At 35.8% G+C, this 10,722-nt stretch overlaps 1 long non-coding RNA gene across 3 annotated transcripts; it reads left to right on the top strand.

Annotated features, from left to right (window-relative positions):
* The first annotated feature begins 8,795 nt into the window (after positions 1–8,795).
* LOC121466744 lies at positions 8,796–10,165 on the top strand. 3 transcript variants are annotated; one of them, XR_001774047.2, is made up of 3 exons: positions 8,811–9,076; positions 9,128–9,350; positions 9,998–10,165. It is a non-coding gene; the product is annotated as an uncharacterized LOC121466744 (long non-coding RNA). The 3 variants fall into 3 exon arrangements; XR_001774048.2 differs by having other exon boundaries at positions 8,812–9,076; positions 9,151–9,350; XR_005977639.1 differs by having other exon boundaries at positions 8,796–9,350.
* The last annotated feature ends 557 nt before the right edge of the window (positions 10,166–10,722 follow it).

Genomic DNA, 10,722 nt, shown 5'->3' with positions numbered 1-10,722 from the left:
TGCAACGCAATGAAGGAGACATTTCCAAACCTATAAAGTATATATATTCATGATCAGCATCACTAGGAGAGTCGATCTAGCCATGTCCGTCTGTCTATTGCAGGTAGTATATAAGTCGGAACGAGCCGGATCGGACGACTATAGCATCTAGTTCCCATAGGAACAATCAGAAAAAAAAAAAAAAAAATGTTAACTTTGCTGTTTTTTAATTTTTTTTTAGTTCTTCGACATATAGTAATGGTTAAATATTTCAGAATTACGGTTTTTAATTTCATCAAAATCGGACGACTATATCATATAGCTCCCATAGGAACAATCGCAAAAAAATAAAAAAAAAATTATAACTTTGCTGTTTTTTAATTTTTTTTTAGTTCTTCGAGAGTAATGGTTAAATATTTTTTAATTACAATATACATTTTTTTAACATCGGACGACTATACCATTTAAGAATTAAAAAAAAAAATAAATTTAAAAAAAATTTAACTTCTCTATTTTGTATATTTTTTCAAACATTTTTTTTGACTTATTAATAATTTAACAGTTTAGAATTACGCATTTAATTTTTTTTTAATCGAAAACTATATAATTTGCCATAGGAACATTATAGCTTCAATGTTTTTAAACGTATACGCACGTAAACCATAATTTTAATGTTTTCAAAAATGTTTAATTTTTGCAATAGCTGCAAGGGTATATGCACTTCGGCTTGCCGAAGTTTGCTTTTTTTTTGTTTTACTTTAAACTCAACCGCATGTCCAAACTGTTACGAACCCGTGGTGGGAATGTTTAAGTGGGTACTTTACTATACGTAAGGTGTAACACCACATGTGTAGACTAGCGTTATTCGTTGAGTAAAAGGGAGGAGTGTATTCGGAAGCGTTTCCGACCCAATAAAGTATATATAACATCTTGATCAAGATTAACAGCCGAGTCGATCTAGCCATTTCCGTCTGTCTGCCCGTCTGATGTCTGTACGTCTGTCTGTCCGTATAAACTTCCAGATCTTAGAAACTATAAGACCTAGAGATTTTAAGATTTGACATGCAGATTCAAGTAATTCTTACGCAGCGCAAGTTTATTTCAAAACGGGACTTCAAAAGTCTGTCTTCCCACTCTGAGACATGTTAGACCTTGGGTATTGGGCTGTCTGTGTGTTTCTGTCAAATCAATTGGTAAACAGAAAAATGTTCAAAGTCGACGTCTTAAGTCCTCTGCTCGACCACTGCTTTGCCAGGAAAACACATAACCTTATGCCAATAAGGTAGGGTCGTGGTGATCGCTTATGTATAGATACAGAACGAAATAACTGTGGGAGGGGGTGGGGATGCGGCACCCTCTTAGCTTCTAATGTTGGCTATGCAGTTCGATTTTGTTTTGTGGGGAAATATTCATTTTGAAATTTCTTTCATGGGCACCGGTATTTAATGGTCGGGGAACTCGACTATTGCGTTCTTTCTGGTTTGATGCAGTATCTATGCCATGTTAGTTTTCTTTAAAAGTCGTGTTAGGAGTACTAAGATTCTAATAAAAACAAGTTGTAAAAGGTAATAGCGTTTTCCCAAAAAGAGTATTCAATTTGAAATTTTTTATTTTATAAATTTTTTCTTTGTTGATCTAGTCGTGATTCGGCTTGATATATATTCATTTTAACTGTCAAGTGCCTTCCTTATTAGCCCTTAAATGTGTATTTTATGTGAACTTAAAACCTCCAACCTTTGGATAGTAACATTCGGTTATACAAATTGTACATATGTAATGTAGTATTCAAAATATTCGAGTAATACCAAACCCATAAATACATTAACAGTTATCTGCAACCTGTTGTAATGTCAATGGCGGTGTTTCAGATATGTAAATGAAATTTTAGTTGACCGGATCTTTGGATACCAATAAAACACAATTAATCCTATGTATATAAATATTATTTTAGGTCATTCTTAAGAGTTAGGCTAATTCATAATTTATAACTGATATTCATGTAATAAAACGTTCGAGTAAATAAAAAATTAACCAATTAAATCATAAAAAAATCATGCTGGCACAAAATTAAACCAATTGAGTTTTTTATGGGTATGGCAAGACATTGAGCAATCGTTTATAAACTATTTGAGTTGGAAAAGAAATGTGTATAATAAGTTTACATTTTGAGTAAATTATAAACGACTTAAGTTGTCATATGACTTAATTTAAATGTAAGTATTGTACAATTTTTACGGTTCGTTTTAAATCAATAAATTATTTATTCGAAAAATAATTTGTTAAAAAAATTAATTGAGTTGAATTGGAACTTGTTTCAGATTTTAAAACAGTTTGTTAAAGTTTCAGGTTTTTTATCAATAACTTTTATGGTAATGAATTGAATTTGTAAAAAAAAACAAATAAAATTTTGGTAAATAAATACTATGCAAAGTAAATTCTAATAAAAGTAAGTGACGAACAAGGTTATCAATTATTGACCAAGAATCTCGACACCGAAATAATCAATTATTAAACCTACATACTTAAAAGTACCAGTAGTTATCAAAAGAGTCGAGTCAACAGTCCCTATCGGCGAGATAATAGATGGACTAAATAAAAAGAGTAAGCTTAATAAACATAAATAAAATTCGCCATCCGATGTTCAAGGTAGAATTGACGCCTGAAAGTTTGCTTTAAAAAATTAAGTTCACCCAATCTTCAAGCTTATAATATTACTGAACCGCAGAATCACCCTTGACAGAATGGACACGTCTAATGCACGAATTGCCAGTTATAAGGACACACGAAAACCTATTGCACTTTGCGCGTAGTCTGCTTTGCCTGTGGCTATGCACACACAACTGAGGCCTGCCCTGTAAATAAGGAAGACCATTCTGCCAGCTATAGAGGCTGCCCTGTCTATAAAGAGTTAAAAACTCGCCTTAGACAACAAATAACGGCAGCTCGAAACCCAGTCACCCTACAAAACATTCATTATATACCATCATCCACGACCACTAGAGTTTATATTGCTCAGGCGTTAAGTTAAACCAACGGGTCACCTGCCCCAGCCTCTAAGTCGACAACTCACCAAGCCGATGCAGGAATAATGCAGCTACAGACCAAACCAGAAATTACTGCCCGCTCGTCTAGTGGATGAGAATCAATGGTGGTAGCTATAACAACCACAATGGTAGCAATGCAATAAACGCTGCAGGAGTTCATGCGCACACAAAATCTGCTTCTTGAGCTCTAAATCACACAAAAATTGGTTTAGACTTTTTTGTTATAAAATATCCATTTTATTGTCTACTTCCTTTCAAAACATATTTTCGGTGATTGGTCCAATTAAAACTCGACAATTAAGTTTAATGACATTAATTGTGAGTGCAAAAATAAAACATTAACTCTCTGCCTTGACGATCAGGGAGCAAAAGCGAGTACTAGAGCTGGCTCGATTCGGTTTAGTAGTATCGATATTTAGATTGATTGCTGAAAGTTATAAGTAACGTTAGCGTAATGAAATAGTTCTAACGAAAATCAAGAAATTTTAAGGTTTAGAATTGTTGGTGGTTAAGATTAAGGATTCAATTTTTTCATGTTTTTAGTCCTTTTTGGTAGCCAACTTTCGCAACGTCATATCGCAACGTCATGAGCTGGCGTCCTGACTATTATAGTTACTAACTCGTTCACTTTATAGTTTAATTCCTTCTAACGTCTTTTGCAGAAGGTCTTACGATTCTCTTGCTGAACTTAAGCAATGTTCTACTGTGCTTTTGTACGCACGGTATCTCTTTCTTGGTCCAATTCCTCGATAGCGGCATCTTCTAAGACATGTTCAAATTGGAAATTTTGTTAAGTTTCATTTCAACGCCTGTCAACAGCTTAGAATTTATTAAACCCATCGACTACCTCGAGAATGTAATTGTAGTTCTTGCTGGTCTGCTCTATTGGTCCAACGTGGTCAATATGATATGTTTCCAAAGATTTAGCATCTTTGTTTATGGGTGTATAAAAACCTTTATATTTGCCTGTCTTGCCTTTAGATATAATACATTTAAGACAACTATTTACCACTCCTATTACTTTTTTCGATAAGTTGGGTTTGTAAAACGTCCTCTCAACTGCCTCTCGAGTCCTTCCTACCTAGAAATGCCCCTGCTAATGGGCCATTCTAAAAATTCCATCCTCCATCAGAGTTGGCACCACGATCAATTCCTTGACGGGATCCTTGTACAACATGCCGTGTTTGACATAAAAATCATCGTGTTTGCTGTTTTTCAGCGCTGCCATCACTGCTCAAAACCATGATTTTTGAGACTGTGCTCCCAGCAATTTATGGTGCTGTGTGTCTTTCAGCATAAGACATGAAACTCGACTTAAGCCATCTATGTACATGCCTCATCTTGTTTGATGACAGTCATAGTCTTGGAGAAACAATGATTTAGCCGACCTTTTTCATCGTTAAAGCAAAAGCATTGTAATCAGTAATGATTTTTATATCCTTGCAGAGGGTATTATAATTTTAGTCAGAAGTTTGCAACGCAGTGAAAGAGACATCTCCGACCCTATAAAGTATATATATTCTTGATCAGCATCACTAGTAGAGTCGATCTAGCCATGTCCGTCTGTCCGTCCGTCTGTCAGTCTGTCCGTCCGTTTATATGCAAACTAGTCTCTCAGTTTTAAAGCTATCTGCATGAAACTTTCCCAAAAGTTGTATTTCTATTGCAGGTAGTATATAAGTCGGAACAAGCCGGATAGGACGATTATAGCATATAGCTCCCATAGGAACAATCGGAAAAATAAATGAAAAAAAATTATAACTTTGCTGTTTTTTAATTTTTTTTGTTAGTTTTTCGACGTTTAGTAATAGTTAAATATTTCCGATTTACGGTTTAAATTTCATCAAAATCGGACGACTATAGCATATAGCTCCCATAGGAATAATCGGAAAAATAAATGAAAAAAATTATAACTTTGCTGTTTTTTAATTTTTTGTCTAGGCCTTCGACATTTAGTAATCGTTAAATATTTCCGATTTACGTTTTAAATTTCATCAAAATCGGACGACTATAGCATATAGCTCCCATAGGAACAATCGGAAAAATAAATGAAAAAAAATTCTAACCTTTCTGTTTTTTAATTTTTCAGAATTATGGCTTAGATTTTATCAAAATCGGACGTCTATATCATATAGCTCCCATAGAAATAATAAAAATATATAAAATAACTATCAAATAATTGAGCTGCTAATCATCATAGCTTCAATGTTTTTAAACATATACGCAAGTAAATCATAATTTTAATATTTTCAAAAATGTTAAATTCTTGCAATCGCTGCAAGGGTATATGAACTTCTGCTTGCTGAAGTTTGCTTTCTTCCTTGTTAACTTTATTCCAAGTAAATAAACACGTCATTTTTTTAAGCGCTTCGACTATAGCCAACACCTCAAGCTCCTAGAATGATACATCTCTTCAGCTGGCTTCGTCGTCCGGCTTAAGTACTGAGTAGGATACAATTTTTGATCGCTAGGATCGTGCATAGAAGCATCTGTGTGTATCTCCGTTTGCGCTTTTGGATTGCATAAGCGTAACACCAGTGAAGATATTAAAGCTACCTTTTAGTTGCCATTTGTTCGTCGACGAATCGAAAAGAGGAATCCCTACGTAGCAAGTCAGAAGGAGGTTAAGTCTTTAAGGCGTTATCTGCAAAAAGCCGTCTGAAATAGGAGGTTACTCCAAGGAACCACTGAACACATTTCCAGTCTTGTGCATTCGAGAAGTTTTTTACTGTTTGTATATTAGCTTCGGATGGTTTTATAGTCCCTCTCTGGACAATGTAGCCCAAAAACATAACCTTACTCTTAAGAAACTGACAGTTGCTCAAGTAATATTCTAATGCTCGGTTATATTCTAAGACACGCTTCAGCTTTCGAGTTCGAGTTCCAGGAAAACACAAATAACATAATATGGACCCATTTATAAAAAAAACTAAAACTAAGTACGGTGCAAATATGTTAGGAATGTAGTTTTTAAGACAGGGATTGAAATGCAAATTTTAATATATATGGTGGCTGCGGGTTGGTTTAAAAGGCACATTAAAAGCTAAGCGGCTTACAATTCTTTTCTGAACGCTTCCAGCTAATCAATTCAGTACCAAATAGGCTTCGCAACTGGCAATAATAGAAAACGTACAGTCCACTCAACCCCGCTTGTATTATTCCTGATCATATTGTTGGTCCATCGTTCCGGATAATTGGTTGCAATGGATCAATTAAAAGCACTGTTGAAAAGCCGTGTCAGGCTCAAGGCCAACATCACACGCACACTGGCATGGGTTAAACAAACGAAATCTGCGCAAACTGCGCAATCAGAGTACACTACACGTATGGAACTGCTGCAGGCGAGAGAATGTGGAAGGTAATGTTGATCCAGAGATCGACAACGCGACCTACGAAACCAAATTTCTTAGTGCAAACGCACTACTCATGGAGAAAAGTAAGTGGAAGCAACGTGCTTCATTCAATCAGTGACGTCATCGTAAACTTGCTGCAACAAAACCAACTACTCAAGAGGCTAGCAACAATTCAAGAAGTATCAAACATGCAGTTGCAAGACGGTGCTGACGTAATCCCGGCGAAATCACATTCGGTATCAGGTCTGGCAGCACAGAGCGACTTGCCCAAAATTCAAATCAAGCGGTTCTCTTGCAACTACACAGAGAGGCCATCCTTTTAAGATATATATGAGAGCACACTTCATAACAAGCCGCATCTGTCCAACACTCAGAAGTTTCATCACTTGAAAACTCTTATTGTAGAAGAGGTTGCCAACTTAGTGCGACACCTGGCAATTACTGATACGGCTTATAGCACTGCCTAAGATCATCTCAAGGAAAGGTACGATCGTCGTCGGCACATTGTTAATTCATTTTTGTAGCAAATTATGAGCTTGCCACCTACCACTAAAATTGATGGTGTCTGACGGAGCAAATTGTTCGCAGGCTGGATGCAGTGAATCAAACGTGACCGGACTGCTGGATCATCTATTCGGCGCAGGTGGATAGAGCGCAGTAAGGACACGGACTCACCTACTCTTAAGGAATTCTTCAAGTTTCAAGATCCCCGCTGCAAAGAACTAGAGCTGAGTAAACGGGAGCTTGCGCCTGTAGCCAAGTCAGCAATGCATGGCGAAAAGCCCAGAATGGTTTCAGTTGCATTAGTTGTAACGAGTACGTGGCTAGGATGTTGTTGCATGACGATAAGGACACACGCGCGAAGGTCCAGCTGCTCCTTGTCGGCTACTTGGGGTGGTGATCTTTTCCTTCGTCACGAGCCAGTAAATTCTAAAATTTTTTCGAATTTCACGTGCAGCGACAAGTGGTATGGGGTAGGAAAAATCATGTGAATCCGCGCCAGCACGAAGAGGGATAGTTATTTTTACTCGTGGAATTCCTAATGTTCCTCGGGTGTTCTAACGCAACCACATTTGCCCTCCCTGCCTTGGCCGTTCTTTACCGAAAACCCCCCATCACATTATCGAACGGCCCCTTCTACTGACTCGGGTTCAGTTTTGCTACCAAAAGCTCATCACATTTCAAAGCTAATACTTGAGCACGAGCATCAAGTAAACATAAACCCTGGCGTTTCCTGACCCTTCGTTATTGCTCGGAAAAAATTCTGGATATTTGGAGCACGTAATCTAAAAAGGAAAATTATACATAATTGTTTGGCTTGCTTTCGACAACGTCATCACACCTCACATCATCAAATGGCGGATTTACCAAGCGTGCGTATAACTTAAACACTTTCATTTGTTAACACTGGCTGGGATTATGCAGGACCAATTCTCCTAAAAGATGCCAAGGTATGCAAGCCGCGGATAAGCAAGATACTTATGCCTTGTTGTTTGCTTGGTCACCTCGGCCATACATTTGGAGTTCGTTCCGGATCTGACCACAGAAACTTTCTTCTTTTCATTACGTGGTAGGTGCAGCAAAATAAACAGCGATTGGCCGATTGGGATACTGTCAAATCGTTGAAACTATCATATGTAGCAAGGCTTCTGGAAAAAGTGGCTTATACACCATGTATTCCCTTTTCTTGAATTGGCAACGCCGCAGCTATAGCGTCTCGTTGTGAAATTCAATTCAGTACCAAATTGACTTTGGATCTGGCAAGATCACTAATTCTATGAAGTCAATATCACCTTTGACACGATTGTGCATAAAAATAGTTCCAAGCATGGTTCTACGAATTACAACAGTAGGTAAATTAAGCAATTTTTATCTACTAGAGTAAGAAGCCAACCTTGCTTTTTGATCCCAGTTCAAACCACGAAGGGCGAAAAAAAATTTTTTTTTTCTACCGACTCAATACGATCAATGTGTACTTGATATCTAAATTTTGGGTCAAGAAGCACTCCTAAATCGTTGACCGAATATATACGGTCCTGTGGCATATTATAAAGAGTAGCTTATAAATGAAGCCAATTCAGATTTAAGAGGTTAGATTGACACTATCTCTGAAAAAAATCAATATCCGACTGTAAACCGAAACCCGATTCCAAATCATTATAGGACAAACAAAGTTTAACATCATCAGCATACATTAATACTCGAGAATGTGTTATGACAGAAGGAGGATCATTGATGAAGAAAGTAAATAGCAATGGACCCAAATGACTAACCTGAGGCACCCCAGACGTTACGTTAATCATATTTGAAACTGCGTTATTAAAAATAACCCTCTGAGTTCTTCCATTCAAATAACTTGAAACCCGAGCTGATTGATTATTCGAAAACCTGAAATCATATATTTTAAATTAATAAATAAACAGTGTTGGGGTGTATCTAGGTACTTGTACCTAGGTATGTACCTAGGTAATTTTTTTCGGTATCTTTTACCTTACCTAGGTAAAAAAATATTTGGCTACCTTTTACCTTACCTAGGTACGAATTTTCGTTTACCTTAAGTTTTAGCTATGTAAGGTATTTAGGTACTTCCATACGTGTATGTAAATATTGTGCATATTAGAAATAGCCCTGCTTCACAGCAATGCAATCGAAAACTTAGAAATATGATAGTTCCACCACTTACTCACAGAGGTCTTTATGGTAAGAATGCAAAAATATTTTTCGTTGGAATTTGGTATAATACTAAATTAGCAATGCCGTTGCTACCTAAACAGTGCACTTTTGTCGATGACATTGGTTCCTAGAAAACGTCACAACAAATCTTAAAATGAGCAAAGAAGACGCAGAAAAAAAGGAGCTACCATTAATTTTAAATGCTACTTACTTTTTACCGGACGGGAAGTGCAAACTGTGTGTGAACAAAACTATCAAATTTGATGAAAAGTCAACCGGCAACTTGCATAAACATCTGAAGGTAAGTGAACTGTGAAGTGAATTGATAAATTAATTTTCGCGCGAAAAAATGCATGTGCGTAGACATGCACATGTGCTTTTAAACATATGTATATACATATGTGCTTATTCATACATTTATGTGGTGCAGTCATCAATGTGAATATGACCATATGTATGTATTTATGTATAGATTGTGCCTATTTCATTAAAACATTTAAACAATCATAGCATGAAGCAGCACGATTCCCGCAATTTTTTTTAATGCACCTTCGAATTATTTGAGTATGTGAACAAGCACATATTTATGTATGCATCATATATGTATGAATATGTGCTTATTGGAGTGTATGTTTAAATGTAAATGTGCATATCTATGCACATGCATTTTTTCGCGCGAAAATTATTTTCCATAAGTTTAAATAATCTAAAAGTGCATTTTAATAAGAAATTGACGGATACATAAATACATACATATGGTCATAATTTTATGGACATTGATGGGGTGGTCATTCTTTATTTTTATTTTTTATTTTCCACCAAAAAATGTAAAACTATTTTTTTTATTAAACCACATTTTTATAAATATATGTATGACTAAGCACATAATAATGTTTAAATTAAAGAAGTATAATGAAGACATTAAAACATTATGAAACTTTTTTTCAGAGGGTTCACCCGAACAGTTATTCTTCGTATGAAGCTTTGAAAGCGAAAAATTCAAAAATAGAAGTGAAAATTTCCGGTGATCTCAAAAAAAGAAACCAATGTGACTTATGTTTATATCTTTGTATCTCAGAAAAAGAAACTGATAATAAAAATTTCAAATTTAAAAAATTTTTAAGTTGTATTTTTTACCTTTTACCTTTACCTAGGTACAGAAGAAATTGCATACCTTTTACCTTACCTAGGTACAAATATTTGCAACTACCTTTTACCTTACCTAGGTAAAAAAAAATGGTACCTGTCTCAACACTGTAAATAAATCCTTTAACTATAATAGATGTCAGTTCAAGTAGGATCGCTTAACATAATCATGTTGATAAGGTGATATAAGCGAGAAACACTAATGTTGCAAATGAGAAGTAATAATGCGTTCAAATGCTTTACGTATTGCAGACAATTTAGAAATATCTCTATAATTTTCAACATCCAACTTTAAGTTTAAGTTTAAGAATCGGATGACAAATAGTTGAGGCATAAAACTTAAGCACGCACCCAGGAAGCTGTGGAATTTGTGGTCTCCAAATCCTTTAGAAGAGAACTTTCTGTTATTACCGCGGAAAAAATACTATGACCTGTTTAAATTCTATTTCTATTGCAGGTAGTATATAAGTCGGAACGAGCCGGATCGGACGACTATAGCATATAGCTCCCATAGGAACAATCGGAAA

The sequence above is a fragment of the Drosophila elegans genome, unplaced genomic scaffold (assembly GCF_018152505.1).
Source record: "Drosophila elegans isolate 14027-0461.03 unplaced genomic scaffold, ASM1815250v1 contig_476, whole genome shotgun sequence".
Taxonomy (NCBI): Eukaryota; Metazoa; Arthropoda; class Insecta; order Diptera; family Drosophilidae; genus Drosophila; species Drosophila elegans.
Note: the sequence above shows the minus strand (reverse complement) of the source record. Positions and strands in the feature narration are given on the sequence as shown.